This window comes from Typopeltis vanoorti, chromosome 8 (genome assembly GCF_054136105.1).
Source record: "Typopeltis vanoorti isolate ZY-2024b chromosome 8, IOZ_Tvanoo_1.0, whole genome shotgun sequence".
NCBI lineage: Eukaryota > Metazoa > Arthropoda > Arachnida > Uropygi > Thelyphonidae > Typopeltis > Typopeltis vanoorti.
Window position 1 is genome coordinate 121442486 of NC_143556.1, and position 15622 is coordinate 121458107.

The window sequence follows — 15622 nt, forward strand, 5'->3', positions numbered from 1 at the left end:
GGTCCCATTACTAAACCCTGTGGAACCCCACTTGTAACCTTCTGCTTGCTTGTTATTACTCCACCATACACAACTCTCTGATACCTATCAGACAGCCAATCCTGAATCCATTTGACTAACCCAACATTTAAACCCATGTACCACAATTTAAATATCACCTTATTATGTGGCACCCATTCAAATTCTTCTGCAAAATCCAAAAAAATGCAGTATATGCCTTTCCCTCATCAACTGCCCTTGTCACTTTATTATAAAAGGCAATCATATTATTAAAGGAAGAGCACCTCATAAGAAATCCATGTTGATTATCACAGATAACATTACCTCTGGTCTGCCCAATGCTCTATATAGTCCTGCACAAATTTTTCCAAGACCTTAACAACTACTGATGACACACAAACTGTCCTAAAAATCAGACCACTCTGCTACCACCCTTATGCAATGGCACTATCTTACCTTCCTTCTATTCCTTGGTACCTTTCCTGCAGCCAGACATTTTTTGAAGAGCCAGGTCAATGGAGCTGTCAGTTCTTTAGCACATTCTCTCAAAACCCGTGGTGAAATACCATCCAGTCCCACAGCTTTACTTACATCCAGAATACTCAGTATTTGGAACACTCTCTCTCTCTCCTCTGAACCTTGAACAACTCCACTATGTCCTCTGCATTAGTCACTCTATTCCCATTTTTATCCTGCAATTTCCCATTCTTCCACAATCATTTCTTCTGCTACTGGCCACATATGCTAAAAAATTCCCTAGGATATTCTTTGGATTTTAGTGCCAATCTCTTCTCATATTCCAGTTTTGCCTTCCTTTTTTGCTAGTCACTCTCCTGTCCTGTGTCTTGTATTTTTCGTGCATCTGCTCTCCATTCCTCTCCACATATCTCTTCCAGTGTGTTCAGGTCGTGAGAGTGATATCATTATTGAAAGTGAGAATGTAGAAAATAGTGATACGAGAGGTATGAATAGTGATATTTGTGAGTTAGTACCAGTTAGCTGTGAGAGTGGCGTTTAAAGTGAGAATGAAGATAAAAATACAGAACGAATCAATGAATTAACGAATGATAAAAACAATGAGACGGATGCAATGAGTGAGATTGCAAGGTTGCGAGGAGCGATACGTAGGACGAATCGACAGCTGGAGCGTTGGGAAAAATGTTTACTGAATGTAAAAACTAATAAACTGCAAAAGCATGATAAGAAAAATAAGAGTATGATCGTGAGTGTAAACAAAATAAAAGAGCGAATATTGTACAGAGATTCTTTAGTAAGAGGTGTGATAGATGAGAGTTTGACAAAATCGTTCCAACCTTGTGCGAACATTAAGGGTGTAAGCGAGTCTATTAAAGTCCCAAAGCAATTGATAGTAATAGCAGTAACGAATGATTTGAAATTAGACAAAATGCCTATGGGAGAGGATTTGAAGGAATTACTTGAGGTAGCAAAAGAGAAGAGTGAGAGAGTTAGGATGGCGAGTCTGTTGCTGCGGTATGACAGTGAAGAGTGAAGGAGGGCCATAATTGCTAATGACTTTATGCACAGATTATGCAGGAGGAGTGGTGTGGAATTCGTCGACATGTGGAGCGAGTTCGATGCACCAAAGGATTTATATAAGATGGATGGTTTTCATTTGAATGGATTTGGTGTACTGACACTTGAAAAGGTGTTGTTGAATGAAGTGGAAGTGGATGTTCAGAATCAGGGAAACTAGAGTTATTTAGTGTGTCTGGGGGGGGGGGGGGTAGATATGCAGACTTTAGGGAGACACTTGAGTGTATGAATGTGTGTAATATGCCCGCGCGAGTACGAAGGACAAGAAATCAGAATGGGATAGTTAGTATAAGGCATCAAAATAGGGATGGGACAAATTGGCTTCTGCAATTCATGTATACTAATGCCAGAAGTATTAGGAACAAGAAGGAAGAATTTTTGGCCTTGATATTATAATGCCAGGCACTTCCAGGCCACAGGTTATTGGCATTAGTGAAACATGGCTGACAGAAGATGATATAGCTAGTGGGATTCAATGTGAGGGGTATAGTGTGTTCAGGAGTGATACGGAGAAAAAAATTGGGGGTGGAGTGTTATTGATGATAGCCGATGAGCTGCAGCCAAGGAGAATAGAAGTTGAACAGCAGAATAGAGAAAAGATCACATTTGAGGCTATTTGGTGTGAGATTGAGGCTAGCATTATAAAATATACAATTGAGTGCTGCTATAGACCAGGTGATGGAATAGATGGTGGTGATAGCATGCATAAGCAAATAGAAGAAATGAGTGGAAGGAGGGTAATTATTATGGGAGATTTCAACTATGGTAACATTGATTGGAAGGAGGAGAGGACACATGGAAGGAAATAATTGTATTTTATGCGGTTATTAAGGGATAACTATCTGCGACAGCGTGTAATGGAAAATACTATTGGTCAGAGAGCGCTTGACCTAGTAATTGCATCTGAGAATTTGGCTGTAACGAATATGACTATGTTGCCACCAATTGGTGAGAGTGATCATAGGGTCTTGACTTGGGAGGTGGCTAAAGGTGTGGAATTTACAATTAAAATAGGGTACATGTGCAATTATCGGGCTGGTAAGTATGACAGAGGAGATTGATTGGTTCAGTGCCACGGCATGTAAAACTGCAAGGACTGGATGTTGATAGTGCATGGGAGGAGGTTTAAGAAGTGTTTGCAGGAGGCAGTGGTTGACTGTATACCTAGTGTCCGAATAATAAATAAAGTAGGGGTTAAATGGATGAATAACACCATTAAGCTTAATAACACCAATAACACCAAGAAACAACTGTGGAGGGAATTTAAGGAGAAAGGTGACCAGCAGGCACATGAACAGTATAAAGTGCAGGCCAGAAGGGTAACGAGTGTCGTAAGAAAAGCAAAAGCAGAATATGAAAGAACATGTACAGAAATGTGAAGACAAGTGTTCGGACCTGTTTGGGACAGACAGAAAGTTTTCAAGTAACAGTTGGCTTGCATCAAGGGTCAGCATTAAGTCCGTTTCTGTTTAATATTGTGATGGAGGTGGTAACAGAAGAGGTGAGAGAAGATGCTCCTTGGACAATGTTGTATGCAGATGACATCTTGCTGTGTGTAGATTCAAGAGAAGAAGCGGGAACTAAACTGGAAAGATGGAGAAAAGTACTGGAAGAGAGAGGTATGAGACTGAGCAGAAGTAAGACAGAGTATATGTGTTGCGCAGTGGGCTGCGGTGGCCAGGAGACAGATCTGGAGCTGGAAGGAAATGTCATCAGGAAGGTGAGAGACTTTAGATACTTATGTTCAACAGTGGAAGAAGATGGAGGAGCTGAGAAGGAAGTGGGATGCAGGATACAAGCGGGTTGGAGGAACTGGAGGGAATTGGCTGGAGTGTTATACGATAAGAGGGTGCCGATCAATCTGAAAGGCAAAATTTATAGGACAGTAGTGAGGCCAGCTATGACATATGCTATAGAAACTGTGGCCCTGAGGAAAAATAACATCAGCAGGATGGAAGTAGCAGAGATGAGAATGCTTAGGTGTATGTGCGGTGTGACCAGAAAGGATCGTCTGAGAAATGACTATGTCAGGGGAACAGTGAAAGTTACGAACTTAGGAGCGAAAATACAGGAGGCAAGGTTGAGATGGTTTGGTCATGTGATGAGGAGGGAGGATGAATATGTGGGAAGAAGGGTCATGCAGATGGATGTGCAAGGAAGGCGGAAGCGTGGGTGGCCAAAGAAGAGATGGAGGGAGCTGGTAGAAGAGGCTTGAAGATGAAGAACTTGGATTTGGTGACAGCTGAAGACAGGAAGGTGTGGAGGAGACTCATTACAAACAGTGACCCTACTTAAGTGGGAGAAGCTGCAGAAGAAGAAGAAGAAGAAGATTAGCCATGCAGGCTGAAGAGAATCCCAAACAGTGTTTACAGTATGTTGCAAGTAAAAGAAAAAATGTATACGGCAGAATTATTTTAAAGAATGCCAATGGTAGGGAGGTACTGAATCGGTTGCTATAGTGGAATTACTGAGCGAGCACTTTGCAAGAGTATAATCATCCAGGTGGTGACATTGCAGGAATGAAAGAACCAACAGCTCTTTCATTCCTGCAATGTCACCACCTGGATTGTGGTGAGTGAAGTGGAGGTGAATGGTCTATTACAAAACCTCAATGTCAGTGCATCTGTGGGATTGAATGGTATACCAGCTTGTGTTGTATGTGAAGTGGCTAAAGAATTGTCAGTGCCTTTGACCATTTTATTTAATTTGAGTCTCGGGTCTGGGTTAGTCCCAAGGCGGTGGAAAGAGGGGAAAATAGTTCCACTGCATAAAGGAGGTTCCAAGAATGCTGTTGTAAATTACCGACCGATCAGCATATCAGGAATCGTTGTTAAGGTCTTGGAAAAAATAGTCAAGAGGAAAATACAGAATTGGATAGATGAAAATGGGATACTGTATTGGGGATAGCATGATTTTGTGAAGGGTAGATCATACTTCGGTAACTTGCTCATGTTTTATAACACAGTGACGGCTGAACTGGATAAGGATAATTAATGGGTTTCAGTGATTCTACTGGACCTTGCTAAGGCCTGTGCACAGGATACCACGTGGAATTCTAATCAGTAAACTGCAGCATATGGGGATGGAAATGGGGTTGGTGAGATGGATAAGAGGGTGGTTGATGGAGAGATATCAGAGTGGGGTTTATTCAGGAGTAGAGTCCAAAAGACTGCCTGTGACTATTGGTATGCCACAGGGTTCTGTTCTTGGACAACCGCTGTTCATTTTTTTCATTAATGATATAGGAAAGGATCTGATAGGAACTGTTCATTTGTTTGCTGATGACGCAAAGTTGGGTAGAGCAATAGTGAGTGCACAGGATGTCAAAATTTTGCAGGATGATTTGGATAGCTTGGAGGATGGGCTGAGGAGAATGGATATCAATTTAATGTGCCAAAATGTAAGGTTATGCATTTTGGTGTGAAAAGATTGTAATTGATATATCACATTGGTGGAACTGTACTCCAGGAGATTGACGAATCCAGGGATTTGGGAGTGTTGGTGGATAGGGAGTTGAAGTTTAGGGCACATCGCGAAAATGGCTAAATCAGCTCATCAAATCACTTGGTTGCTCAAAAATGCTTTAACAAGCAGAGACAAACAGGTTATTGTACCTCTGTATCAAGACTTGATAAGACCCCACTAGACTGCTGCGCCCATATATGGGCGCTAGGGTTTCTTATAGATGGGGATGAGATGGAGAGGATCCAGAGACGAGTGACCAGGATGATAGCAGGTCTATGGTATGAACCTTATGAGAACAGGTTGAAGATTTGTAGGTTGCAGAAATTGGTTTATATCCAGAAAAGCGGTGATATGATTGAGACATTCAAATTACTGAAGGGTTTCTATAAGATTAATTCACAAGATATTTTTGAGAATAGGACTGGTGGCGGGAGGACTAGAGGCCATACATGGAAGCTGGGCAAGAGTGTGGTTAGCAAGGGTGTTAGAGCTAGGTTTTTTACTTGGAGAGTGGTGAACGAGTGGAATAAGCTGCCAGAGTCTGTCCTGGGTGCCATGCCTTTAAATGAGTTCAAGGCGAGTTAATATAGATACTGTGTGAATATCGAATAGTTGTTTTTTACATGTTATTATTGCCTCCCTCGATGAGTCTATGGACTCCTTGGAGTTGACCATAATAATAATAATCTCTTTTTCACCTGCAGTTCCTGTTTGATGTTGTTTGTCGTTCACTTTACACCAAATTGTGTCCTCTTCTTCACTCATGAAATGCAGCTTACTATTGCTGCTAACAAATATTCCTTCAAAATTTGCCCAACACTAATTATATTCTGGTCTTCCAATTCCACATTCCATGGAATTGTTCCAATTTGATATCTAAGACTATTATAATCACCTGCCTTATAATTCCACATACGTTCCCTTTTCTTTGATACTCCTGCATGTCTATTCATCTTCGAAGTCAAAACCACATGGTCCCTTTCTCCACCTGGTGGGAGAGATGTTATCTCAGTTATTATCAGCTCTTCTGATGCTATAACCAAATTCAAAACTCTTCAAACTCTTGTTCCTTCTATTACATGTTTCCTGAGACATTTGTCCCTCGAGTATTCAAGAAATTCTATTCCCTTATTATTACTTGCATTTTCCTCTTCCCCGCTTATGCTGCTGTAGTTGAAATCTCCCATAACAATCATTCTTCTTACACTTGCCAAGCTTAACTGGCTAAACATCTCCTGCTCCCCATCCTCTGTGCTCCTTAGCTTGTAGCAGCACCCCACTAAATATCCTGTCTTGCCCACCTCTACCTCACATCATATGCTTTTAAAATCATTAGTGTCACTACTTTCCAATGCCTCCACTCTTAGAGGACATAAGTCATCATTTATCATAAGCAGTACTCCCCCACCATGTTTTCCTTTCCTATCATGCCGAAAAATGCTGTACTCTGCTACTTCAATTCCTGTTATTATTCCTTCAACGGTGTCTCCAAGATCCCAATAATCTTTGGACAAGCTGATGCTATCAGCGCCACCAATTCATCTCCTTTATTTTGGATATTTCTGGCATTTGTATAAAGCATAAAGATGTCACTGCTTCTATACCTATCATTATCCCCTCTAGATCCCGCTGTACTCAGTGTTACCTGATGTCACCCCCCTTCCCCCAAAAACCCATTCCTACAAGAGGATCTTGTGGGAATGGGTGTTTGGGGGGGATGACATCTGCTACCATCCACCACTGAGCATTCAAGTTTCCCTGCATTGACACACCGACTTGTTCTCAAAACAGTCAATCTCTCCAGATGTCTTTGTCCTTCCTCATTCAAATGCAAACAGTCTCTTGCATACAGTTCCATTCTGTCCTAGCATCTATACATTTCAGTCCTGTCTTCTGACACATTCTAGCTATTATGGTATTCAGTATTAATAACAGGAATATGCTGATAATATTAAATTTCAGAGAATTTAGTATGGTAGCATATAACCATATTCTTAAGGAATGCGAACAACAGTTAGCTATGCCCTTGACCTGATTAATTAATGAAAGTCTTGCAATGGGCAGGGTTCCTAAGGAGTGGAGAAAAGGCAAAATGGTACCACTCGACAAGCATGGTCTAGGGTAAAAATTTCCTATAATTTCCTATAGACCCGTTTCCTATAAGTGCAGTTTTAGTCAGGGTGTTGGAGAGCTTGGTTAGGAATAGAACACAAAATTGTGTTGATGGACATAGGATTCTTTATGATAGTCAGCGCGGTTTTGAAATTGTCTTGTTTAACAATTACTTGCATTTTTTATGATAAGGTAATGAGTGTGTTATATAAGGAAGAATGATATTCCGTGATATTCTTGAGCCTTGCCAGAGTGTACATTCACAACCCAGAGAATGGGAATAGATAGTATATTGGTTAGATGGATTGGAGAATGGTTCTCTGAACGATAACAGCAAATTATGTATGATGAAGCAGCGCAAAAAAAAGGAGGATAATCAGTGACATTCTCCAGGGTTCTGTTCTTGGGCTCCTGCTATTTAACTTGTTTATAAATGATATATCATGTGGACTAACTGGGGATCTTCAGTTGTTTCTTGATTCAAAGTGGGGGAGAAATATCAGGAGTAGTGCTGGTGTTAATTCCATTCAGGAAGATTTGAATAGACTTTTGACTTGGATAAAAGAGTGGGGTTGTAGTTTGTAGTTTTGTAGACTGAAGTTTAGAGGGCATATTGCAAGTGTTGCAAAGACTGCACATTGTCGTGCTGTTATGACCAGTACTCTAATATGTACTCTAGTATCAGTAACCAGTACTCTAGTATCGCTACATGTTAGAGTACTCTGACATGTAGCAATAAGGAAGTGGTTGTACCACTGTATAAAGCACTGGTCAGACCACACTTGGACTGTTGTGCTCAAATTTAGTCACCACCTTTGCAATGTGATGTGGAAATATTGGAGAGTGTCTGGAGTCAAGTGACTAAGAAAATATCAGGACTTTGGAATGCTGGCTATGGCGAGAGAGAGAAAGGTTGAAGAAATGTGAATTGCAGAGTTTGGTGGATAGGAGAAGAAGTGGTGATATGATAGGGACATTTAAGTTACTGAGAGGATTTTATCAGATTAATCCAGATGGGATTATAAAAACAGTAGATTAGAGGAGAAAAACCAGTGGCCCGTGCTGGAAGTTATGTAAGAATGTGGTGAAGGTAGGTGTGACAAGTAGATATTTTACATGGAGAATTGTCAATGAATGGAACACATTACCAGAATGTGTTGTTAATGCAAGGAGTATTAAGGATTTTTAGATTCGGTATGATAAATATGTTGTCAGTTGAATGAACCTGATGAGTCTGCCTATTCCTTGGGGGGGGGGTGCATGCAGTAATAATAATATTAATAATAAAAGAAGTGTGTGATAAGTGACAGTTATTATTATTCCCTATAAACAAAGTAGTCCATTTAAAATAAATAAAGGAGCGTGCCAAGAAGATACAGTCTCACACAAAATGTTCACTGATGTATTAGAAAATGCCTTAGGTGAACTAAATAGATTGAAATGATAAAGGGGTGATTATTGTCATCAGTACAAAAATTCATGTTGCAGTAATGGCACACGTCAAAAAAAAAAAAAAAAGATGAACATATTAAAAGCAGTATAAAATTAAATGAGATTATAAATTATGGAAAAACTAAATTAAGGACAAATATTAAAGACCAGATAAAACAAATAACAGTAGACAATAATAAAGTAGATGATAATAATGTACATGCATACGAATACATATCTTGTGGAATAGTCATTACAATAGAACAACAACAAAAAGAAATCTATATATGAAAAATAGAAAAGGTGAATTCAGATACACTGGTTTGCTTTGATGACATAAAAAAAAATCATTTTAATAAAAATAAAAAGAATTGCAGCAGAAATTCCTTAGATGGAAGATAATGAGTGTGTTAGTTCGATATGGAGAGGAGAAGTGTTAATGAATGAATGAGATGATAGTGAGAATATGTAAGAAGAGAGGTCTAGAATATGTGGATATTTGCAGTATATTTAAAGACCGAATATAGCAAAATGCAAGAGATGAATTTCATTTGAACCCAAAAGGATGCAAGCATTGTAGGGACTGTTGTTTTCTGGGCAAGCAAGGATGTTAGGGAAGGGAAATTAGAATTGTAAAGGAAGAAGTTAGCAGCCATAGTCTTGCGAGAGGAGAATAGTGGCCTAGGGAATGAAGGAGCGTGTATTATAATTAGCCAAGTGAAGTCCTTACAAGTGCTTAGCAGTACATAGAAATCAGTACATAGAAATGCTGACAATGTACTGATTTTTCAATATGCGTTTGTAAGGATCATTAGGAATAAAGAGAATGAATTTATAACATTGATTAGCACAGTCTATCTAGAGATAGCTCATATCAGCAAAATTCACTTAGCATAGCAGAATCTCCTGAGAAGGATGGAAATTAAAAGATATAGCATATTTTGGAGTGATAGGTAAAGTGGACAGGATATTGAAGTGTTATTTATGATAAACAGATGGTCAAGTACTTTCTCAGGATAGAGGATAGACAATTGGAGGGAAAATTACACTAATGACTTTGAGAGTAAATAGGATGAGTTAGGATTGGATAGGACAAGATATTTATTGAGATGATGTTATAGAAATGTTTAGGCAAATTAGTTTGGCAAATGTAACTGAATTTATGGGCTTCTTGGGGGACAACTGTCTTTAGGCAGCATATGGTGGGTACAACACATAGAGATTTTGAGTTCGTCATAGCATTAGAGGATATCACAGTGAATGAGATGTCATATGTGAACTCATTTGATGAGATTGACTATGTAGTCCTGACTTGGAAGATGAATAGGCATGCAGAAGTATCTAGGTGAAAGGAAGGAGGTTAGGTGAAATTATAAGGCAGGCAACCATAGAATCTTAGGAGACTCTGAAATTACTTTTGAGCAGAATGATGGATGAAAGAAATTGAAACAAGAGTTGTCAGTAATGTATGGAAGAAAGTTTAAAAAAATTTGTTAATAGCAATGGCAGATTGTATACCTCTCACAAAGAAGATTAAGCAATTTGGAGTAAGATGAATAACAAAACAAATAGAAACAAAACTGCAGATGAAAAAGAGGTTTTAGAAGGCAATAAAGAGTTAGGTGGATATCACTTGCATGAGGAATATAAGGTTCAGGCTAGAAAAATTAGAATACAAGAAAAGGCCAACTGTAATTCAAGGAAAATCCCAAGAAGAATTGTGACCAGTAGGAAGGAAAGTCATTGAATAGATTTCCTTGGTGGGTGGCAAAGCAGATGACATTGTTGAACTATTTAATGATCTCTTTATTAGGATGTTCCATCTTGGTAGTGTAGATTTTATTCCAAAATGGGATTTAGCTATATCTCCTAAGGAAATATGTTAAGAAACTAACCATGCCATTAATCTGCTGGGTTAAGAATATCTTGCAATGAGGAAAATTTGTGAGTAGTGGAAGGTGATTAAGATAGTGTCATTGCATATAGGTGATGGTAGGATGGAGGTATTTCTTCTGTGATTGTTAAGATTTTAGAAAACTTTTTCATCATCATCAGTTTCCTGATATGTATCCCCAAGGGATGTTTAGGTTACTATGACAGCACTGCATACAAGAAAAATTTATAAGAACTCATATCCGCATATTCTTTTTTGTAGGCTAGCTTGGATTTGGAAGGGGTGGCCTTTGATAATACAATAACAAGAGCAGCGTATTTTTGCCCTCATCCACATTTTTTTGTATTTTGCAAAGGAATTTGATAGGATTCCACATGATATGTTGGTATTTAAGTTGCACCATAAGGACTTGGATATCAGATTAGTGGATTGGATTGTTAGCTGGCTTTTATATATGTGTGTGTGTGTGTGTGTGTGTGTGTGTGTGTGTGTGTGTCTATCTAGTTTCTTCTGCGGGAAACAAATATCAAGTCCTCATCCAATTTATCTAGAAAATGGGCAGAGCGGTCTTATGACCTACGTCACTCTGCAACCCAACAACACCATGGCGCAGAGGTTAGCTTAGGTGTATATCATCAGTCTCCCTACAAACGGAAAGCGATTGCAGATATAAAAGATACACCTTGTATGCTCATATAAAAGCACCCAACCATAATCCTGCATATGTTCATTATCTACATACTACAGCAGGATGTTCTGAGATCACAAATCTTGGATTTCATGCGAAACCATCTTTCCAGTATTGACCCAGAACATATCATAATATCTGGAGGCTTTAACTGCACACTTAACCAAGAAAAAGACAACGTGCTGAACATTGTATCTCGTCAATAAACAAACTTCAAACAGTGGTAACTGATAATGAACTCATTGATGTATTTCAGCATCCGGATAAGAGGTCCTACACATGGAAATTGGGCAATCACAGCAGCTAATAAGCCTCTCTACCAAGTACCACTGGACAGATACTACATTTCAAACACACTGTTCATCTAGTTAGAAACATCTCACACATTCCTTCCTACATCATGGATCACTGCTTCATCAAGATGCAACTTTCATTATCTTTGGAAGCATTCAAATTAGGAAGTTCCTATTGGATCTTCAACTGTACCCTCCTACAAGATTCAGATTATGTAATAAACGTATGGGCTTTGATATCTGACTTGAAATCTGATTCACTGACTTGAAATTGAATACAGAACCAATGAAAACATAATGGTCTACTTAAAATCACAAATACAATCATTTATGCAGATTTACAGTCACCAGAAAAATCAACAGAGGAGCATTAGCATTTGACAAGTTGAAGAACAGCTCTAGAAGAACAGTTCCCAGAAGAAAGTCATGAATATCACTTACCCCTCTAAGTCGCACAAAGACACTTAGAATTATCTGCAAAATGTGCCATATTTAGATTGCAGCATACACATAAATCTTTCAGATGCAATCTAAGTATGGCACACTTTGCAGATAATTCTGTCTTTGCATGACTTAGACAATTACTTTTATTTTTTTTCCCTGAAAAAAAAAAAAAAATACCAGTCAGCAAACTTCTCAGCAATTATACTACAAGATGACAGCATCACAGAAGATCCAAATGACATTACTTTGAAATCCTACGAGCTCTACAGGAACATCTCTTCACACCATTCACAAAATAATGAAAGGAGCAAAAAGAATTTCCACAGCAGATTAGAAGCACTTAGAAAAACCGATCACACTAGATCAGCGTTTCTCAAACTTTCTAAGCCAAAGGACCAGTAAAATGCCTAAAACAATTTTACGGACCACTAAGTTATGTCATTTAAAAAAAAAAATGCATGTGGCGATTACCACCATTTGGGAAAAACTGTGCCATTTATAACATATTAAATCTAATAGCATGTTTTGAATACAATATAAAAACATAATTGAATTGGAAGTAAACTATTAAAAGTGTATCATCATTAAACAAAGTTTTAATTTTTATTAAACAAATAAATAATATGATATAATTATGTTACTACTTACTTTTAATGAGATGGTTGAGCTTCTCAGCCCTTGCAGAGTTGCTGGATATCTGGCTCAGTTTGATCAATATCAGTCAAAGATCGGCACGCACGCACACACACACACATACACACACTAAGGCGATTTCTGTATTTTGTTTTTATTTAAAGGTACGATGAAAATCCTTTCTCATAAAGATAGGATGTAGAAACTGCATGATAATTTTCAATGCTTTTTCCGATAATTCGGGAAATTCACTTCTCACTGAAGGCAAGATCCAGAATCGAGCTAAACCAAGATCACAGAATTGCATTTTAAGACCACTGTACTAGAAAGCTCGATTAACTGTTCTTTTTTCGATTTTTGTTCTTTTTTAAAGTCAAACAATAACTCCATTATTAAAGGTGTGCTAGATGATATTATGCACAACGAATGTTTACCAGGTAGTAAAATGAGTAGAGTGAATGAGGCATTGGATATGAAGAGGGAGTGAGCAAAGGAGTTAATGGTTTTAATAGGTACGAATAATTTGACAGAGGACAAAGAGCACGTCAGAATGGATATCAGGAGGCTGCTTAGACATATAAAATATCAGGATGCTGCTTTGAATAGTGTAACAGGAAGGGTAGTAAGTGTGTTGCCTAGGTATGACTGTGGTGAGATGAGGCAGAGAGCAAGGATTATGAATGATATTTTGGCTGAAATGTGTGAGGGGAGGGGGAGTACAGTTTGTTAATGTGAGGAATGAGTTTGAAAAATGAAGTAAACTGTATTGGAGCGATGGACTGCATTTGAGTGGTTATGGTGTGAGTCACTTGGCGAGACTGCTGCTGGATGGTAGAGAGGTGAGTATAGAGAATGAATCAGATCAAGCGGGAAGTGATGTGGAAGAGCAGGAGTGTACAACAGGAGAGAATGAAGAGGTGGTTATGAATGAGGAAGTAAGTGGCATGAGTATGGAAAATGAGAGAATGGATGTGCAAGATGAACAGGGAAATGGGGAAGCTCAGGGTGGACAGGGGTATACAGCGTGAGAAAGGTGGATGCCCCAAGAGGATGTGAGTGCATGTGTAGACAGGAAAGGAATATGGGATGACCGAGGATCAAGAGGAAACAGTTGGAATTGAAGGTGGTTCTAAAATGAATAAGCAGGAAGGAAAATGGCCCCAGTCAAGCATGGAGAGATCACATTGAATCATTGTTATCATGGAACTAGCTGTAGATCCAGGAATGAGCTGTTGTGTTTATATACAAATGCTAGAAGTTTAAGAAACAAGGCAGATGAAATGGTTGCACTAATTGAGTATGTTCACCCAAAAATTGTTGGAATCAGTGAGACATGGTTAGATGAGGACGACATCCTGACAGGAATAGACATGGAAGGATATGATGTGTTTTGTGAGGATAGAAGGGGTAAAAAGGGAGTGGGGGAGTGCTATTGATGATAGAGAAAGAGTTATGTCCATACAAAGTAAAGATACAACAGGGAAATAGTGACAGTGGTTTTGAGACGGTATGATGTGAGATAGAGGTGAATGGAATCAATTACTTGGTTGGATGTTGTTATAGACCAGGTAATGTGGATGGGAGTGATAATGAAATGTATGATCAAATTAGACAAGCAAATAAGAAAAGGGTGATCATTATGGGTGATTTTAATTATGGCAGTATAGACTAGAATGATGAGATTGCAACTGGAAGTAAACAAAACGAGTTTCTTCGGTTTTTTTTTTTGGAGGGATAACTTCCACAGATAGTATGTAACAGAGGGCATGTGAGGATTGAGGGTCTTGGATTTGGTCATCTCGTCACAGGATGAAATTATAAATGCAGTGTCAAAATCATTAACCAATTGGTGAGAGTGACCATGAAGTGAATACCTGGGTGGTTGCCAGCAGTGTGAGGACCTCTGTGAGAAAAGGGTATGTGTGGAACTACAAGGGGGGGGGATGATTATGAAAAGCTCAGGAGACAGCTTGCAGGTGTAGCATGGAATGAGGAGTTAGCTGAAAAAGAGATCAATGCAGCTTGGGGCATTTTCAAAAACTATCTAGTACACGCAATGTCTAAATGTATTCCAAGGGTGAGAAGGTTAAATAAGGTAGGTGTGAGGTGGATGAACAAAGAGATTAAACATGCGATACAGAGAAAAAGGGCATTGTGGAGGCAGCATAAGAGAAGTGGAAATAACCAATTTCATGAGGTTTACAAGACCAGGCAAGGCAAGTGACTTGTTTGGTGAGGGTAACTAAAGTGAGGTATGAACATCAGTTAGCTAATGAAGCCAAAAAGAATCCTAAGGAGTTCTTTCGATATGTAGCCAGCAAAAGAAAGAATGATTATGGCAGGATGACATTGATAGGAGAAAATGGTATAAAGACAGCTCTTGCAGAATGTGTGGTGGAAATACTAAATGAGCAGTTCATAAAGGTCTTTCAATCTTGTCAGTATGACTTCACAGAGAGATTGAGAGCAGTTGGTGATGGGGAGGGGAAATTGACTGTAAGTGATTAAGAGATGTATGGTGAGTTGAGAAAACTAGATGTTAATAAGGCTATGTGACTTGATAATATATCACCACATATTCTGAAGGAATGTGCCAGGGAGTTTACACCTGCCTTTTTTTAATATGAGTCTTGCACTAGGTCAAGTTCCTAAGGAGTGCAGTATTGTGCAACTTCATAAAGGAAATGATTGAATTCAAGCATCAAACTGTAGGCCTATCTGTGTGTCAGGTGCTGTGGTTAAGTTATTGGAGAAGCTTGTGAGAACTAGTATCCAGAATTGGGTTGACAGCAATGGTATTATCTTTGATGGACGGCATGGCTTTGCTAAAGGGAGATCATGTTTTAGTAATCTAATTACTTATTACAATAAAGTGACTGCTTCCTTGGACAGATCAGAAGGATACACGGTATTGTACTTGGATTTCGCAAAGGCTTTTGATAGATTACCTCATGATAAGTTGACAGTCAAACTAGAGTAGATGGGGTTAAATGTTAGATTAGTGCATTTAATGGGAGACTGACTATCTGATAGGTATCAATAAGTTGTGTATGGGGGAGCGATATCCAGGAAAAGGAAAGTTACTAGTAGAGTCCCTCAGGAGTCTGT

General features: G+C 38.9%; 1 protein-coding gene across 1 annotated transcript in view; it reads left to right on the forward strand.

Moving 5' to 3' along the window:
- Cubn (Cubilin) overlaps positions 1-15622 on the forward strand; it is a 2223842-nt gene that overhangs the window by 799145 nt on the left and 1409075 nt on the right. The window lies entirely within an intron of this gene.